Genomic DNA, 19643 nt, shown 5'->3' with positions numbered 1-19643 from the left:
CCCCAGCCCCTGGTAATCTCTCCAGTCTACTTTCTGGGTCTAAGAATTTGCCTCTTCTTGGTATCTCATATCATATCAAGTGGAATCATACAGTATTTGTCCTTTTGTGTTTGGTTTATTTCATTCAGCATGTTTTCAAGGTTCATCCATGTTGTACCATGTATCAGAATTTTATTCCTTTTTAATGTATGCTTTGATTTTTTTATATGGAAAAGACAGCAGTTCCCCACCCCCCTTATGATTTCACTGAATCAAGTTCCCATATGGACCTCTATGGACATCTAATAAATACGGATAATTTAGAGATACTAAAAATAAAAGTCTGGGGGAGAAGGGCAAGGAATGAAGAATAGAAATGCACTGAGGGAGTGATCTAAGGATGTATTCATTTGGATTCTTTACGTGGGCTAGTAATTGAGCATGGGCTAGTTAGATTTTCATGTCAATTCTTTGCTTATAGAAAGCAGCTATCAGCTGAAATATTCAATGGAAGTCTGGACTGTAGCTTTTGTCATTAACATTCACTTTACCCACTCTACTTCTAGTCTTTTACTTTATCTAACTTTATAAGCAAAGACTGATCATGTTGAAGTCCTCTTGCAGAATCAGAGACTCTTAGGACTGGGAGGTTTTTCAGCAATTGTGTTATCTGATTGGCTCATATTCATTTCATTTGGCCAATTGGAGAGCGAGATTCCACTCAGTCTCCTGACGCCCACTGCAAGCGTTCTGTCACTCCCCACTGCTGTTTTCAGTGGACACTCAATCCCCAAATCCCAGGTATCCTCTGACTTAGAGGGAAGTGAGAGTGGGTATTAGCTTGATGCCGTCTTAAGCAGATTTCCATTGGATGAGGTAAGCCTGGCTTCATCAATATAGCATTCTCTTTCTCATATTTCTTCCTGTTGCTGCTTTTAAATCCAGATGGTTTTTTGATAGAAGATCCTTTTTAGAAAGCCAAGCTAAGGCCCTAGAGCTGTCTATCTATCATTGACTAATTTGATGATTCTTAGATGGGATCAATCAGCAGTTTATATCCACGCCTTTAACATACTATTCAGGAAACACAAACATATATGAGAAGAGGAAGATTCAACATGGCAGTGTCTAATGCCTGAGACTTCCCATCTTCCCCGTCAGCCTGTCCTTCTAAAGAAATCTTTTTGCTTTCTGCCCTTGCCCCACTCCCTAATTCTTTGATGTTCAGGCTTGACTTTTGATATGAGGCTGATTGAGAGTCAGATTAGTCAAAAGCATGTTAAATTTACATTCTGGAAGTGGTGAGCAGGCAGGGAGGATGGGTCAGAAAACCTTAAAACACAGAGCGGTGATTTTGCTCAGTTTTAAAAATGCTTTTCTTTTGCATCAGGAGAAGAAAGAATGAGAGAAGTGTTGCAGATCAGGTCTCTGCTTTCCTTATTTCTCGCAGTATGTAAGTCCCAGGGGACATGTAAGGAAGACAGCCTGGTGGTCAAGAGCTTGGACTTTGTAGTCAGAGTCTTAGAATAAATCCCGTTTCCTGTGCGAATTCTCTTGTGGTCTTGGACATGTTACTTAACTCTTGTGTACCTCAATTTAATCATCCGTAAGATTGGGACAATAATAATACCTCATGGGGTTGTTGTAGAGATTAATTGAGAAATTACTTATAAAGTATTTTTAATAGTAACTCATATAATAAGAGCTCAATAATAGCTATCATCACCATTGTCATGGTCATCTGGAAGTCCTTAATTTCCATCTCTCTTTTCTATCAACTTATATCTTGCCTAAGATTCTTCTCCAGTTTGCTTGTTTATGGAGCATAGATGACAATTTCTTAATGTTATTGGGTTTGAGTGGATAAAAGGAGGGTGTGAAAGAATGCTCCAGTATTCTAGTTATCATCTGGCAGGTTTGGGAAGGATTATATGTTCTATAGACTTCCTCTTCGGCCCAACTGATACAAGCTTGCCCCAGTGGCTTATTCCACAGCTAAATGAGATCTTGCTAAAGATACAAAGATGACTGTAAAATGCTCCTGGAAGCACTGGGGTTTGTTTTCAGGTGGCAGACAAACAGCAGGGTATGTGTATCCCACTGTTCTGCTCTGTTCACCTTGGATATCTCAGTTAGGATTCACTATTGAATTTTCTCAGTCATAGGCAAGGTTTAAAGAACCAGTCCTCATGGAAGCAGTTAGGACTTTATTATTAATGGATTTCTGTCAAATTTATTATCACTGAAATTTTAGCTCTTTACAATAGATGGGCCAGTTGTTAAAGCTACATTGAAAGATACTTCCATTTTCTCCCCACGCGTTCTTTGTTCCCTGTGTTTCTCTTCATAAGCTCTGTGTGGTTAGTGACCCATATATGATTCTCTGAAAATTTTAAGAGCTTCAAAAGTCAATCCTATATTGAGTGGTGCCCTATATTTTTCTGAATTCTTTTGTGGAATTTGCATCTAGATTTATTTTATTAGAATAAAACTATTAAACTTTTAAACTTTCTAACATCACTCTTGACATTAATCACTAAGTTATTTTACAAGCATTAATAATGCAGTTAAATGTTATTAAAAAGATGGTTAATATAGGTGAGGAGATAAAGGTTGTATTTATTTATATAACCATCTGTTTCAGAGTAAGAAGAGAGTACACAATTTTATTTCTCCTTCAGGGAAGGAATTTAAAAATATTTACAATCTTTATTTTTAAACGCTGTTCATGTGGTTACCAGGGGAAAGAAATTCAGGTATTAATGGATCAGTCAGAACCTCCAGTAGTGTCTTCTTTACAAGTTTCCAATTTTTAATGTTATTTTACCTTCTGGATGCTTTATCTTACATGAGGGACAGAACAGTGAGCTACAGATATTTGAAAGGCATAAACATGAAGGAAGAACTAGGCTACTTTAGTACAAAGAAGCTGTGGGTGGTGCAGTGAAACTAGGAACAGAAAACAGAATTCAGAAGGCACCCGAGACTCTTGTTTGCACAGCCTCTGAGACAAATGACAGTTTCTCTTGTCCTCATGATGTTAAAAAAAAAAAAAGCCCTCAAACGCTAAGCATATGTGTACAGAAAGCATTCTGGACCATGTTACTGATTTTAAACATCTGTGAATCTAAGTTCAGCCTGATCTGTTTATTGGTTATTAGTGCTCTGACACAGTGGATGTTTTAAAATTGCCCTAGTTAATATTAGTCAGCTCCCCTCCCAGGTTATTTTGTACCTCTGCATGGTGTGGGGTCCTTTGAAAACACCCTGGTTTCTCCTTCTCAGATAGGACCCAAAACAAAACCTAATAAAAAGAAAAGCTATATTTAAACTGTAAATTCTATGAGAGAGGGGGAAAAGTCCCTATTTGCAGGAACAGACTTGTTCTTTTCTAGAGCAAGAGCTATAAGGGAATATTGTCTTGATGAAGAAACTAATTAGCCATGCAGTGTGAGCCACTTTCTGTAGCTCGAGTCTTCTGTTGTGTTGAGAATGGGGATTCCAGTTCACCACTGCAGTTATGGGGATTTCGTAAGTTGGAAGAGGCTTTTGCTTTGTGGAATCTCAACAAAGCCACTCCTGTGCTGTGTGTGGGGATTCTCGTGTCATGAGCCCCATTTCTGAGCCCTCTGGCTCTAAATGAGAGGGGGGGAAGTAATGTAGATGTCGATTCTAATATTTCACCTCCCAGTATGTTCATTGGGCCATATGATATGACTGCTATACTCCTGACTTTCTTTTTTTTCCATGATGAAATTTTAACCAGCATATGATTATGGATGTCAAGTGAGAATGAGAAAACTCACACATCGTCTTCTTTTTCCCCTTGACTTCTTGGGGATATTTAGTAAGTTTTTAGTGGAAGCAGTGACTGAAAGAGGCCCAGAATTCCACAGAATTGCCCTGTCCTTCTGCTTGGGAGTAGGGGTTTGGGTCCTTGTCCAGACCAGGGTGGGAAATGTTCAGTTATGCCTCTCAGGCAAGGGAGGACCTGTTTTACAGTACATGGCACTCTTCATGTATGTAAGTTCCTTCTAAAATTTCATTTCTGGATCCTGAAGTGACTTCCTTTGAATTTTTTTTTCAAAGCTACTACATAAACTCTGGTAAATAAAGAGTAAAGCAAAATTCTGGGTTCACTTCGCCTTAGAATAATTTTGTGGTCATTTTTTTTTATATAGATATGGTGGTCCATGGTAAAACAATGCTTCTGTATTAGAAACAAATAAAAGTTTCTATGCAGGAAGTAATGTTACATATGTTATTATAACCTACGTATAGTCTTTCTCTACTCCTCACACACTCCAATCCCATTGCTTTTTAAAAATTCCTGAATATATTGGGGGTAGCTTATTGGAAAATTTTATTTCAGAGTTCAAAATTATATTAAAGAATTATCTGAAATTACCATGATCTTTTGTGGGAAATTTGAGCAAAAATGCTACCCAAGGAATGTTGAAATGATTATCACTCATGTTGTACCCAGAGACAAACAAATTTTGCCTCTTTCACAATCTCCACTCTTTATTTGACCGTAGTAGCAGAATCTATTATTATTATATGGTTTAGAGCACTGCATGTCAAAGTTCAGTGTGCATACAAATCCTCTGGGATCTTGTTAAAATGCAGATTCTGACTCAGTAGGACTGAGGTGAGGTGAGGGCTGTGATCCTGGGTGATGACTGTGCTGCTGGTCCAAAGGCAGTCAGGGGTTAAAGAAGAATTCCTGATGAAATCCTGATCGCCCAAAATAACTACATTCCAAAAAACCTAAATAGGCCACAACTAACAACAGAGAGAGGGCATTTCAACCCTTACTGTGAGTATTCATTAAACTTCATGTTAAATTTATCATTATGAAATCATGGAATTTTAATCAGCATATAATTATGGATGCCAAGTGGGAGTGAGAAAATTTCCCATATCTTCTTTCTTCCCTTACCTTTTTGGGCTAGTTACTTTTTTTTTTTTTTTCTGTACGCGGTCCTCTCACTGTTGTGGCCTGTCCCGTCGTGGAGCACAGGCTCCGGACGCGCAGGCTCAGCGGCCATGGCTCACGGGCCCAGCCGCTCCGCGGCATGTGGGATCTTCCCGGACTGGGGCTCGAACCCGTGTCCCCTGCATCGGCAGGCGGACTCTGAACCACTGCGCCACCAGGGAAGCCCATGGGCTACTTTTTAGTGGAAGTAGTGTAAAATAAAGAACCTAGAGGTCAGTAAATATATGCATCTATCTATGCCAGCCTTTAAGCAAACTGTATCTCATATCTAAATCAAGTGTCTCACTGTAACAGAAGGGAAAGCAACTGAATAAAATTATTTTAGTAATGCATATTAAAGTACAAGCTCCTGGGAAGGCCACCTAAATATTTCATAATAGAATCAGCAAAACAACGATCAAGTCTCCTGGTGATAAGCACTGAAGCCCAGTAAGGTTGTAACAAAACTACAGTCACTGAAGCGGCATAAAGGAATGTGATGTCCTCAAGAGTTCTCCATTCAACTGTGTCCATTAGCTGATGGATTCAGGATTGAATGCAATTAGGTCAGACCCCAAAGAAACCAGTCAGTAGAAAAATAAGCATTTTAAAATTAAATCCCAGTAGTGGACATTGAATTCTGGTAAGTGGGAACAGCTGGTTAAGCCTTTTTGTTGACTGGAAACGATCTCGGCTCAGAAGGTGCCTCATCGTTACGTAGTTTCTTAGGACTCATTTTTGTAATGGCCCATGTTTAGTTAAAGGGGAAGGCTTATAATAAGGAAAACAATCCATCTCTGAGTAAATATTACCAGAGCACCCAGTTTTGTGCTGCCATTTGAGCTTTGGGAACGTGAAAGAAATGGAAGATGCGGTTTCTGTGCTCTGGTGTTTACAGTCTGGTTGTGGAAATACAAATACATGAGAAACAGAGCAAGACAAAGACCTCCTCCCACCCCAGCAGATAAACCAAACGCATCAAAACAAACTCCACAGTAGCTTATATGAAAGCACATAAGACAATGTATATTTAAGTGACGGGTTATGAGGTACAGTCTAAAAACGATGTAGTTCTTAGGGCTTTTTTGGTTGCGACGGTGACAGTGACATAGGGGCATGACTGGTGTTTAGTAGACAGAACTAGTGTTGCCAGCGTCCCACAGTGTGACTGCTACCCCATGCTGCTCACAAATAATCCCTCAGTCAAAAGGCCCAGGATGCCATCACTGAGAGACAATGCCAGGATTTTAGAGTTAAGGAACACCCGCAGAGGCTGGAGCTCTCAGGAGAGGTGTTTATGGTGTGAACCTGACTGCCTCCTCTCTAAACCCTAAAATCCTAAGGCAAAGGGGAAGTAAAAGGAAGCACAAAGAAGTGAATTTATGTGTCTGGTCTTAGCTTTCTAGTTGCTCTATTTAAAATCATTTACCAGCTGTAAGCTGCTGCCTGGAGTTTGTAGTAGTTGAGCTTTGAAAGGCCTGAAGAGCTGTTTACTCCAGCTGTGTCATTTTACAGATGAAAAGACTGAGACCCAGAGAGTTGTAGTGACTTGTTCTGGATCACTTAGTTCTGACATAATATGGGCCGCAGGCTTGCCTGTATATTCGCTAATGTTCTGAAGGTGATTTTAGGCAAGATGTTTGTTCTGATAAAACATAGCTATAAGTAAAAGTACATTCAGGCATATATCCCTTTATATACATAGACAACACGTTCTATTTTTTTGTTCCATGTAGCTATTCACACTGCCACCTCTGTACACACACAGACACACACACACGGGTGAGAAAAGAGAAGACTACAACCAAAGAGAGGACAAGGTACTTTTAGATCTTGCAGGTTTAGGTTAGAGGTGAAGGCAGCTGTCATGGGTTATGATTCTAGTGGCATTAGAAATTTCTCCTACCCTCGCCCCCTTCATTCCCCGCTCCTACCAAAACACCTTGTCCACTTACCCCTGAAAGCTGAATTTCTTTTATAAGGGGTGGAGCTTTTTAATGCTATAATGCTTCAAGTTCAGATAATCCAGGGAGAGGTAATGCTCTGATTTAAGTGTCCACAAACTTGTAAATGACAGATGGTGGCTTTTTAATTGGGAACAGATTTTGAGAGAAGATATTGAGTAAGAGAAAGCTGTCTGTCAGGCCCTCATCAGGTAACAGATGAGGGGAAAACAATTGTAAGAGGTTGTTTCAGTGTCAAGAATTTTGCTGTTTTAGTTTTGCATTGGCCTGTCATGGATATTCCTTTCATGAATGGCAAAAGATCATGACTTAAACCGATTCTTGTTATGGTGTTTGCCTTCATGAAGAGGGTGGAGTGAAGAAGTACAGAAGATCACACTCTGAACCCAGTAAAATGCCAACCATCAGAAAATGGTTGATTCAAAGGGACAATTTTCAGCCCCAATGAATTTGCCGGAAATGAGTGCCAACCTTAACTGAATTAAGTTGTGCTCGTTCAAATCCACTGCTATGAGTTTGGGGGACAGTTGTTTGGATTTTACATAGCTCCAAGCTAAAATTGTAGGTCAAACTGTGACTTTTGGAGCTTCCAACACTGTTTGAATTGCTAACAATTTTTACTGAGTTTTGAGTCTGCCAGGTAATGTACAGACCCCTGTTAATGATGAGTGAACCAAAATAATTGATTCAGATGAACATCTAAACGTGTGGGTGCATCTCTAACCATGTTTGAAATTCTAGGTTCTATTGAATTTACTGCAAAAAATAAAGGAACAGAAGTTTATGTTGGTATTTGTGATGATTTCTTCTTTTTATCTTTTTATTTCTTCTTTTTATGTCTGATGGTTTTCAAGTACCATCAGACATCCCTGCTTTTATAAATCTTGTCACTTCAGTTTCTAAATGGATCAAGGAAGTGTGAAAAAATGCCATCATAGAGAAAACATATCCTGTTTCCCGTTGATACTGGAATGTCTGTGGTTTTCAGGCAGTACTGCTACTATAGCTATTTATTGTGACTGGCTTGGTCCATGGCTTGGTGTAGGGGGAAGTCTATGGCTTGTTGTGCCCTGTGCAGAGGGCACTAACAAACTATGTGTAAAGGACAGTGAAAGCTGATGGTGAATGTCATGTCCAAGAGTATTCTGTGCCTGGAACATCCACAGCTAGTGCCCACATCCTTAAAAATATATGTAGCTAATAAATGTAATTTTGGAAAGCAATTTGTCTCAGTCTACTTAAGCATGGATGACTGACTTAACTAAATTCCCTTAATTTCAAATACTAATTTAGTGTGACTGATTATTTTAACATATTGCAGATACTTTAAACAAAGAAAACATGCACAAATATGATTATTGCACATAATATTACTACACTTACACTCATCCTATTTTAAAACACCAACACTGTGGGTTTAATTAATTTCATATTACTTCTATATTTCTTTTTATGCCTTCCTAGGGTTATAGATCTAATTAGTAGATTCCTTCCAGGGGTTTCACTAGTAATATTTTTGAATCTTCTTGGAGTTGTGTAATCTTTACAAATCCACAAGTAAAACAATGCCTTCTCCGAATAGCTGGGATTACAGGATCTGAGTTGTAGACTGTTGGGGCCTTGGTTGATTTTTCCAAAGTGATTCAGATCTAAGTCATTGGTTAGCAGTCAAGTTGAATTTTCTATTTAAGGGTTAAATTTCACTTAGTTACTAAAATTTAACTTATTTCCAAAAAATGCATTCCACATTGACTTCACAATAAATTTTCTTTACAATCTGGTGTCTCTCCACTAAATGTATTCTTTGTAAAATGTTGCTTAGGCAACATCACATACCCTTTGTTTATTACTGTGTTATATTGACCTGGTCTGTTAGTGGAACATCCGTGTTGCTGTTCTTTCTACACTTGTGCTGTGTAGACCCCCTCTCCACAAGCTTTGAGCAATCATTCCTATTCTTGGTGCAATTCCTACTTTTTCTGGCACTACTTGGCTTACTCACAGTTCTATGTGTGAAAACCAACTATATATCCTGTTATATTCATCCTTCCATATAACTGCCATTTGTCGTTTATATTGACTTTTCTTTCTCAAAATCATAATGAACTCAGGGTCTTTCAATAACTCTCTTGTTCCATTTAACCATAATTTTATTTTCCTTTTGATGCTCAAATATGTAATCACAGTTTGGCCAGTAGGAATCCCTATAGCCAGATTCCTTTGTCCTTCTAGCACGGTCACTGACATTTTTGAAAGGATCCTAGTTTTCTGGTAACAGCTGGATATTTCACAGCTGTTTTGCGCTTCCTGTTCTGTGAACTGGAATCAGGTTACTTCCAAGGATTCCTCTTTTTTCATAGTGGGGAACTGGAACATAGACCAGAATCTAGGCACTGGGGGTACACATGAAAGTTAGCAGTGGATCAAAGGGCTACTATTGGGTGGTTGAAAAAATCTGCCTTTTTGAGGTTATGGGTTCCTACTGATTTTTTTCCAGTTTGACATACATGCTTTTGTCCTCTAGTTTTCTTATATTATGAGATTGTATCTGCACTGACCACAAGCATCTTGTTGTAGGAAGAAAGATTCTATTTGGGGAGGGGAAATGTTTATTTAGATTGCTGACAGGTTGATGGAAAGATTCAAATGAAGATCTGGGCACTGGGGAGTAGCATCAATGTATAATCTGTCTTCTAGAACCCTCTTTCATTGCTAGGACTCTAGTCAGCTCACTCTTCTCTTCACGTACCCTGTGCACTTCAATAATTTTATTCTATAGTATGCCAGAGATTGCAGCTAAGGGGAATGAGTGCCATTCTTACTTCATCTTGTCTGGATCTTCCCCACACCCAAGCCCTCCCTCTTCTCTTCAGGGTCTGACAAGCCCATGAGGTCAGTGAGGCTGCTTCCCCATAGCCTTATGAAGGGCCTGGAGTCTGCTTTCTGTTGTGCTTGTGGTTAACAGAGATGGCCAGATCATGTTTAAGTTGTTTGTCCCAAATATTGGAAACTTGAAACTTTTCCAGAACAGTCACTTTGCCGTATGTGGAAAACTCAAGTATAGATGACTTTCCTGGATGAAGATGCCTACATAAAGCAGGCCTGATACTGTTTTTTTTTTTTTTAACATCTTTATTGGGGTATAATTGCTTTACAATGGTGTGTTAGTTTCTGCTTTATAACAAAGTGAATCAGTTACACATATACATATATCCCCGTATCTCTTCCCTCTCGCGTCTCCCTCCCTCCCACCCTCCCTATCCCACCCCTCCAGGCGATCACAAAGCACCCACCTGATCTCCCTGTGCTATGCGGCTGCTTCCCACTAGCTATCTACCTTACGTTTGGTAGTGTATATATGTCCATGCCTCTCTCTCGCTTTGTCACAGCTCACCCTTCCCCCTCCCCATATCCTCAAGTCCATTCTCTAGTAGGACTGTGTCTTTATTCCTGTCTTACCCCTAGGTTCTTCATGATATTCTTTTTTCTTAAATTCCATATATGTGTTAGCATACGGTATTTGTCTTTCTCTTTCTGACTTACTTCACACTGTATGACAGACTCTGGGTCTATCCACCTCATTACAAATAGCTCAATTTCGTTTCTTTTTATGGCTGAGTAATATTCCATTGTATATAGGTGCCACATCTTCTTTATCCATTCATCCGATGATGGACACTTAGGTTGTTTCCATCTCCGGGCTATTGTAAATAGAGCTGCAATGAACATTTTGGTACATGACTCTTTTGGAATTATGGTTTTCTCAGGGTATATGCCCAGTAGTGGGATTGCTGGGTCATATGGTAGTTCTATTTGTAGTTTTTGAAGGAACCTCCATACTGTTCTCCATAGTGGCTGTACCAATTCACATTCCCACCAGCAGTGCAAGAGTGTTCCCTTTTCTCCACACCCTCTCCAGTATTTATTGTTTCTAGATTTTTTGATGATGGCCATTCTGACTGGTGTGAGATGATATCTCATTGTAGGTTTGATTTGCATTTCTCTAATGATTAATGATATTGAGCATTCTTTCATGTGTTGGTTGGCAGTCTGTATATCTTTCCTGTAATTGATATCTAGTCTCATAGCATTGTGGTCGGAAAAGATACTTGATACAATTTCAATTTTCTTAAATTTACCAAGGCTTGATTTGTGACCCAAGATATAATCTATCCTGGAGAATGTTCCATGAGCACTTGAGAAAAATGTGTATTCTGTTGTTTTTGGATGGAGTGTCCTATAAATATCAATTAAGTCCATCTTGTTTAATGTATCATTTAAAGCTTGTGTTTCCTTATTTATTTTCATTTTGGATGATCTGTCCATTGGTGAAAGTGGGGTGTTAAAGTCCCCTACTATGATTGTGTTATTGTTGATTTCCCCTTTTATGGCTGTTAGTATTTGCCTTATATTGAGGTGCTCATATGTTGGGTGCATAAATATTTACAATTGTTATGTCTTCTTCTTGGATCGATCCCTTGATCATTATGTAGTGTCCTTCTTTGTCTCTTCTAATAGTCTTTATTTTAAAGTCTATTTTTGTCTGATATGAAAATCGCTACTCCATCTTTCTTTTGGTTTCCATTTGCATGGAATATCTTTTTCCATCCCCTTACTTTCAGTTAGTATGTGTCTCTAGGTCTGAAGTGGGTCTCTTGTAGACATCATATATATGGGTCTTGTTTTTGTATCCATTCAGCCAGTCTGTGTCTTTTGGTGGGAGCATTTAGTCCATTTACATTTAAGGTAATTATCGATATGAATGTTCCTATTCCCATTTTCTTAATTGTTTTGGGTTCGTTATTGTATGTCTTTTCCTTCTCTTGTGTTTCTTGCCTAGAGAAGTTCCTTTAGCAGTTGTTGTAAAGCTGGTTTGGTGGTGCTGAACTCTCTCAGGTTTTGCTTGTCTGTAAAGGTTTTAATTTCTCCATCAAATCTGAATGAGATCCTTGCTGGGTAGAGTAATCTTGGTTGCAGGTTTATCTCCTTCATCACTTTAAATATGTCCTGCCACTCCCTTCTGGCTTGCAGAGTTTCTGCTGAAAGATCAGCTGTTAACCTTATGGAGATTCCCTTGTGTGTTATTTGTTGTTTTTCCCTTGCTGCTTTTAGTATGCTTTCTTTGTATTTAATTTTTGACAGTTTGATTAATATGTGTCTTGGCGTATTTCTCCTTGGATTCATCCTGTATGGGACTCTCTGTGCTTCCTGGACTTGATTAACTATTTCCTTTCCCATATTAGGGAAGTTTTCAACTGTAATCTCTTCAAATATCTTCGCAGTCCCTCTCTTTCTCTCTTCTTCTTCTGGGACCCCTATAATTCGAATGTTGGTGCGTTTGATGTTGTCCCAGAGGTCTCTGTGACTGTCCTCAGTTCTTTTCATTCTTTTATCTTTATTCTGCTCTGCAGTAGTTATTTCCACTATTTTATCTTCCAGGTCACTTATCCGTTCTTCTGCCTCAGTTATTCTGCTATTGATCCCATCTAGAGTATTTTTCATTTAATTTATTGTGTTGTTCATTACTGTTTGTTTCATCTTTAGTTCTTCTAGGTCCTTGTTAAATGTTTCTTGCATTTTGTCTATTCTATTTCCAAGATTTTGGATCATCTTTACTATCATTATTCTGAATTCTTTTTCAGGTAACTCCCTATTTCCTCTTCATTTGTTAGGTCTGGTGGGTTTTTATCTTGCTCTTTCATCTGCGGTGTGTATTTCTGTCTTCTCATTTTGCTTATCTTACTGTGTTTGGGGTCTCCTTTTTGCAGGCTGCAGGTTCCTAGTTCCCGTTGTTTTTGGTGTCTGTCCCTAGTGGCTAAGGTTGGTTCAGTGGGTTGTGTAGGCTTTGTGGTGGAGGGGACTAGTGCCTGTGTTCTGGTGGATGAGGCTGGATCTTGTCTCTCTGGTGGGCAGGTCCACGTCTGGTGGTGTGTTTTGGGGTGTCTGTGGACTTATTATGATTTTAGGCAGCCTCTCTGCTAGTGGGTGGGGTTGTGTTCCTGTTTTGCTAGTTGTTTGGCATAGGGTGTCCAGCACTGTAGCTTGCTGGTCGTTGAGTGAAGCTGGGTGCTGGTGTTGAGATGGAGATCTTTGGGAGATTTTCGCCGTTTGATGTTATGTGGAGCTGGGAGGTCTCTTGTTGACCAGTGCGCTGAAGTTGGCTCTCCCGCCTCAGAGGCACAGCACTGACTCCTGGCTGCAGCACCAAGAGCCTTTCATCCACATAGCTCAGAATAAAAGGGAGAAAAAGTAGAGAGTAAGAATTAGTAGAAGTAGGAAGAAAGAAAGAAAGGAAGAAAGGAGGGAAGGAAGGAAGGAAGAAGGAAGAAAAGAAGGAAAGAAGGAAAGAAAGAAAGAAAGGAGGGAGGGAGGGAGGGACGGTGGGAGGAAGGAAGGAAGGGAGGGAGGGAAGGAAGGAAAAAAGAAAGAAGATAAAGTAAAATATAATAAAGTTATTAAATTAAAAAATAATTATTAAGAAAAATTAAAAAAAAACCAGACGGATAGAACCTTAGGACAAATGGTGGAAGCAGAGCAATACAGACAAAATCTCACACAGAAGCATACACATACACACTGACAAAAAGGGGAAAAGGGGAAAAAATCATAAATCTTGCTCTTAAAGTCCACCTCCTCAATGTGGGATGATTTGTTGTCTAAAGGAGGGAAGGGAAGAAAAGAAAGAAAGAAAGGGAGGAAGGAAGAAAGAAAGGGAGGAAGGAAGAAAGAAAGAAAGAAGATAAAGTAAAATAAAGTTATTAAAATTAATTATTAAGAAAAAAACTTAAAACAAAAAAACGGATGGATAGAACCCTAGGACAAATGGTGGAAGCAAAGCTATACAGACAAAATCTCACACAGAAGCATACACATACACACTCACAAAAAGGGGAAAAGGGGAAGAAATCATAAATCTTACTCTCAAAGTTCACCTCCTCAATTTGGGATGATTCGTTTTCTATTCATGTATTCCACAGATGCAGGGTACATCAAATTGATTGTGGAGCTTTAATCCGCTGCACCTGAGGCTGCTGGGAGAGATTTCCCTTTCTCTTCTTTGCTCTCACAGCTCCCAGGGGCTCAGCTTTGGATTTGGCCCCGCCTCTGCGTGTACGTCTCCGGAGGGCGTCTGTTCTTCGCTCAGACAGGACGGGGTTAAAGGAGCCGCTGATTCGGGGACTCTGGCTCACCCAGGCCGGGGAGGGAGGGGCACGGCGTGCGGGGCGGGCCTGCGGCGGCAGAGGCGGATGTGACGTTGCAGCAGCCTGAGGCTCGCCGTGCGTTTTCCCGGGGAAGTTGTCCCTGCATCCCAGGAACCTGGCAGTGGCGGGCTGCACAGGCTCCCCGGCAGAGGGGTGTGGATAGTGACTTGTGTTCGCACACAGGCTTCTTGGTGGCGGCAGCAGCAGCCTTAGCGTCTCATGCCCGTCTCTGGGGTCCGCGCTTTTAGCCGCAGCTTGCGCCCGTCTCTGGAGCTCCTTTAAGCAGCGCTCTGAATCCCCTGTCCTCGCGCACCAGGAAATAAAGAGGTAAGAAAAAGTCTCTGGCGTCTTTGGCAGGTCCAGACTTTTCCCCGGACTCCCTCCCGGCCAGCTGTGGCGCACTAACCCCTTCAGGCTGTGTTCACGCCGCCAACCCCAATCCTCTCCCGACCAAAGCCCGAGCCTGAGCTCGCAGCCCCGCCCGCCCCAGCGGGTGAGCAGACAAGCCTCTCGGGCTGGTGAGTGCTGGTCGGCATTGATCCTCTGTGCGGGAATCTCTCCGCTTTGCCCTCCGCACCCCTGTTGCTGAGCTCTCCTCCGTGGCTCCGAAGCTTCCCCCCTCCGCTACCCGCAGTCTCTGCCTGTGTGTGGAAACCCTTCTTCCTTCACAGCTCCCTCCCACTGGTGCAGGTCCCATCCCTATTCTTTTGTCTCTGTTTTTTCTTTTGCCCTACCCAGGTACGTGGGGGAGTTTCTTGCCTTTCGGGAGGTCTGAGGTCTTCTGCCAGCGTTCAGTAGGTGTTCTGTAGGAGTTGTTCCACGTGTAGATGTATTTCTGGTGTATCTGTGGGGACGAAGGTGATCTCCGCGTCTTACTCTTCCGCCATCTTCCCCTCGTCCCTGATACTGGTTTTATTCGCACAAACCCAGGCGAAGTGGAGACCATAAATTGCGTATAAATTTAATTATGTGGAGAATTTGTTCGTGGGCTTTATAGTGCTGATGGAGTTATGTCGTGCAGAAAACTCTCAGTATATGGTCATTTATTGATAGCAGTCCTAGGAATCATTGCTTATCTATTCTGGATCTGATACAGTGTATCAAATACAGAAAGTGGTATCTGCAACATGTTCCTAAGAACATTGTGCTCAAATATCAGAGTGCTTATAGGCAATTTCAGTAAAGTGAGTGTATTAGTTTTCAATTGGTGTGTAACACATGACCATGTACTTAGTAGCTTATTATCTCACAGTTTCTGTAGTTTAAAAGGCTAGGCACGGCATACCTGGTTTCTCAGCCCTAGGTCTTACTGGACTGAAATCAAGGTGTTGGTCTCACCTGGGGCTCAAGATCCTCCTACAAGCAGAACTTGTAGCTGTTGGCAGAACTCATTTTCTTGTGGTTGTAGGACAGTGGTCCCGTTTTCCTGCGGGTTGTCAGCCAGTGACTATTCTCAGCCTTTAGAGCCTGCCCCCCATTTCTGTGCCGTGTGGCCCCCATAGGAAGATCACAGCATGAAATGTTGGCTTTCTTCCAGGCTAGCCAGATCACACCTCTGACTTTCTCTTCTGCGACCAACTAGAGAAAATGCTCTGCTTTTAAAGAACTCACCTAAGGGGCTTCCTTGGTGGCGCAGTGGTTGAGAATCTGCCTGCCAATGCAGGGGACACGGGTTCGAGCCCTGGTCTGGGGGGATCCCACATGCCTAAGAGCAACTGGGCCTGTGAGCCACAATTACTGAGCCTGCGCGTCTGGAGGCTGTGCTCTGCAACAAGAGAGGCCGCGACAGTGAGAGGCCCGCGCAACGCGATGAAGAGTGACCCCCACTTGCCACAACTAGAGAAAGCCTGGGCACAGAAACAAAGGCCAACACAGCCATAAATAAATAATTTTTTTTTAAAAAAAGAAAGAACTAACCTGATTAGGTCAGGCCCACCCAGGGTAATCGCCCATTTGCCATATCACATAATGGAATCATGATGTGATATCTCAACATATTCACTCTCAAAGGGGAGGGGATTATTCAAAGGCTGGACATTGGGTGTCACTGTAGAATTCTGCCTGTCACAATGAACTTGTAGTTTAAAAATACTTTTATGATAGCATTTTATGAATATATGTGTTTATTATTTTTGTGTCAAGATTGCTGGGTTTTTAAAATAAATTTATTTTTATTTTATTTATTTTTGGCTGTGTTCAGTCTTCATTGCTGTGCACAGGCTTTCTCCAGTTGCAGCAAGGGGGGCTACTCTTCATTGCAGTGTGTGCACTTTGCATTGTGGTGGCTTCTCTCAGTAGTTGTGGCTCTTGGACTCTGGAGCGCAGGCTCAGTAGTTGTGGCACACTGGCTTAGTTGCTCCGCGACATGTGGGATCTTCCCAGACCAGGGTTCAAACCCGTGTCTCCTGTGTTGGCAGGCAGATTCTTAACCACTGAGCCACCAGGGAAGTCCCTGATTGGCTCCTTTGTTTTTTTTTTCTTTTTCTCAGCCATACTTTATAGTTTCTGTGTACAGATATTGCACATATTTTGTCAGATTTATCAGTAAATATTTTAAATTGTTTGAAGCTGTTGTAAATTGTGTTTTTAAAATTTAAATTTCTGATTGTTGTTAGTATCTGGAAATACAAATGAATTTTGTATATTGATCTTATATCTTGTACCCTTGATAAACTTATTAATTCTAGTGTTTTTTTGGGGGGCGGTAGATTTCATTGGATTTTCAACAGAGATGATAATGTCTTCTGTGAATAAAGTTGGTTTTATTTCTTCCTTTCCAATGTAGATTTTTTTTTTCTTTTTTCTTGCCTTGTGGCATTGTCTGGAACTTGTAATACAGTGTTGAGTCAACATAATGAGAGTGGACATCCTTGATTTGTTCCTGTACTTAGGAGAAAGGCATTCAGTTTAACAGTTACTGTGGGTTTAGAATCCAGGGCGCCTTAGCTGGGTGCCTGTGGCTCAGCGTGTTGTATGAGGTTCCAGTCAAGCAGGAGGCTGGGGCTGTGGTTGCATTTGCAGGCTCAACTCTTGTGGTTGTTTGCAGTCCTCAGTCCTTCCATAAATGTGCCTCTCCACAGAGCTGCCTCCTAACATGGCAGTTGGCTTTTGCCTTGGGATAGTGATCTAAGAGAAAGGGAATAGGACTGAGAGTGTACCAGCGCAGAAACCACAGTTTTTTTTATAATCTTTTCTCAGAAGTGATAGCCCATGATTTCTGCCATATTTTGTTTATTGGATATAAGTCAGCAAATACAACCCAAACTCAAGATCTGTGTACTAAGTAAGAATGTGACTATCTGGAAGTGGCTATCACTGGGAGCCATTTTAGAGATTGCCTGACATTGTATACTAAAATGGTGAATTACACATTTTAGAGTGTTAAGCCAACCCTGCGTTCCTGGGATTAATACTACTTTTTCATTATTTATTATCCTTTTTATATATTATTGGATTCAACTTTTTAAAAATTGCCAATAAGTTTTGCATCTTTATTCATGAGAGAAATTGATCTGTAGTTTTCTTCTAATGCTTTTGTCTGGTTTTGGTGTTGGAATGATGCTGGCTTCATATAGTGAGTGGGGAAGTATCCCCTTCTCTTTAATATTTTGGAAGCATTTCTGTGGAATTGATGTTATTTTTTTCCCTTAAATGTTTGGTTTACTTCACCAGTAATGTTGTCTGGCCCTGGCATTTTCTTTGTGATAACATTTTTGGTTACACTTTTAATTTCCTTAATAGACATAGGTAGACATAGGACTATTCAACTTATCTATTTATTCTCAAGTGAGCTTGGGTTGTTTTCATCTTTCACGGAATTTGCTTCATCTAAGTTGCTGAACCTATTGGCATAAAGTTGTTGATGATACCTGTGGAATCTGTAGTGATGTCATCTCTCTCATATCTGTTATTGGCAATATAAGTTCTTTACCTTTTTGCTCTTATCAGTCTGGCTAGAGGAGTATCCTTTTTTTTTTTTTTTTAATCTTCTCTGAAAACTAGCTTTCAGTTTCATTGATTTTCTTTATTGTTTTTCGTTTTCTATTTCATTTATTTCCATAATGATATTTTTTCATCATTTTAATTCTCTGCTTATTTTAGGTTTTAATTTCCCTTCTTTTTCTACTAGTATTTGAAGGTGTAATCTTATTGATTTGAATTTTTTTCCACTATATGCATTTACCATTATAAGTTTTTCTACAGCTAAAGTACTATTTAAGCTGTATCTGCCATTTTCATATTCTGTTTAACTATTTTCATTTAGTTCAAGATACTTTCTAATTCCCCTTTTGTGTTGTTTAGTTTCCAAATATTTGCTGTCTTATCTTTTAAAGTACTTTTTTCCCTCTGGCTCCCTTTTAAGATATTCTCTTTATCACTGGTTTTAAGCAACTTGATTTTGATGTGCCTACATGTTATTTTCTTTGTATTTCTTGTGTTTAGGGTTCTTTGACTCCTCAGGTTCATGTGTTTATATTTTATAGTTATAATTCAGTTGTCTCAGTGGTGTGGGTGGTTTCGTATCCATATCACATCTATTGCCTCTTGCTTTCACATCTGTAAGAGAAACACGTGAACTCTTGAGTGAAAATTGAGTGAAACATGTCAGTGCATCTAATCTTGTGATAAATTGTTAGTTTTTGATCATGACTAGAGGACTCTGCCTTAAGTCTTTTAAAGATATCTTCAGCAATTTTGTGGTATGCTAAAAGGTGTGATGATATCCTTCTTATTTGATTTAATTAAAGTTCAACCTATGCTTAGTAGTTGAGACACACTCATAGGACAGAGTTGATGCTTAATATTTAATGAAAATTTTTTTGTTTGTTTCAAAAACTTAAAAGACCTTAATTTATTATACATACTTTCCCGCTTTAGTATTTTCAAAAATTACATTGTCAGACATGTTAATTATACAATTCAAACAATATAGGGGTATGTAAAAAATAAGTGAGCTTACCCTTTATCCGTTCAGTTCTACATATCTGGCGGTATCTTATGTTAACACTTTGGTGTGTTTCCTTCTATACCTTTCTATGTGCTCATACATACACATACAAATATCTATATGTCTGTATGTATATTTGTATCTATATCTATCCATACACATACGTTTCTTTCCGATATGGAATCATCTTATACATATTACTCAGACACTTCATATGTTTACTTTAACAATATGGGGTTTTCTTAGATACTTTCTGTTTTCCTGCCTTCTTAAATAAGGATATGGAAACTTTTCACGAGAAGAAAAAAAAAACTTTAAAAGCATTTTCAGAGTTGTCTTTTCTCTAAACAGCATAATAAAGTTACCTAGCTTTACAGGCAAGCTAGAGGCCATAAAATTACTTAAAAAGAAAAACAAAGTCTCCAGAATACAGGGAGAATGAAAGAGTTAGAACGTAAAGTGGAAAACAAGGAGCAAAAGTCAAAGAGACTGAAATAAAATGAGAGAGGGGGGCAGACTATGCAGTAAGAGAATGAATGAAGTTGAGAAGGAAATCAGGGTTTAGTGGAGTA

At 39.9% G+C, this 19643-nt stretch overlaps 1 protein-coding gene across 5 annotated transcripts in view; it reads left to right on the top strand.

The window, feature by feature from the left end:
- The window catches only part of CDK14 (cyclin dependent kinase 14), a 618912-nt gene that overhangs the window by 158709 nt on the left and 440560 nt on the right, over window positions 1-19643 (top strand). The window lies entirely within an intron of this gene.

This window comes from Tursiops truncatus, chromosome 9 (assembly GCF_011762595.2).
Source record: "Tursiops truncatus isolate mTurTru1 chromosome 9, mTurTru1.mat.Y, whole genome shotgun sequence".
Taxonomy (NCBI): domain Eukaryota; kingdom Metazoa; phylum Chordata; class Mammalia; order Artiodactyla; family Delphinidae; genus Tursiops; species Tursiops truncatus.
This window is presented reverse-complemented; position numbering and strand designations above follow the sequence as displayed.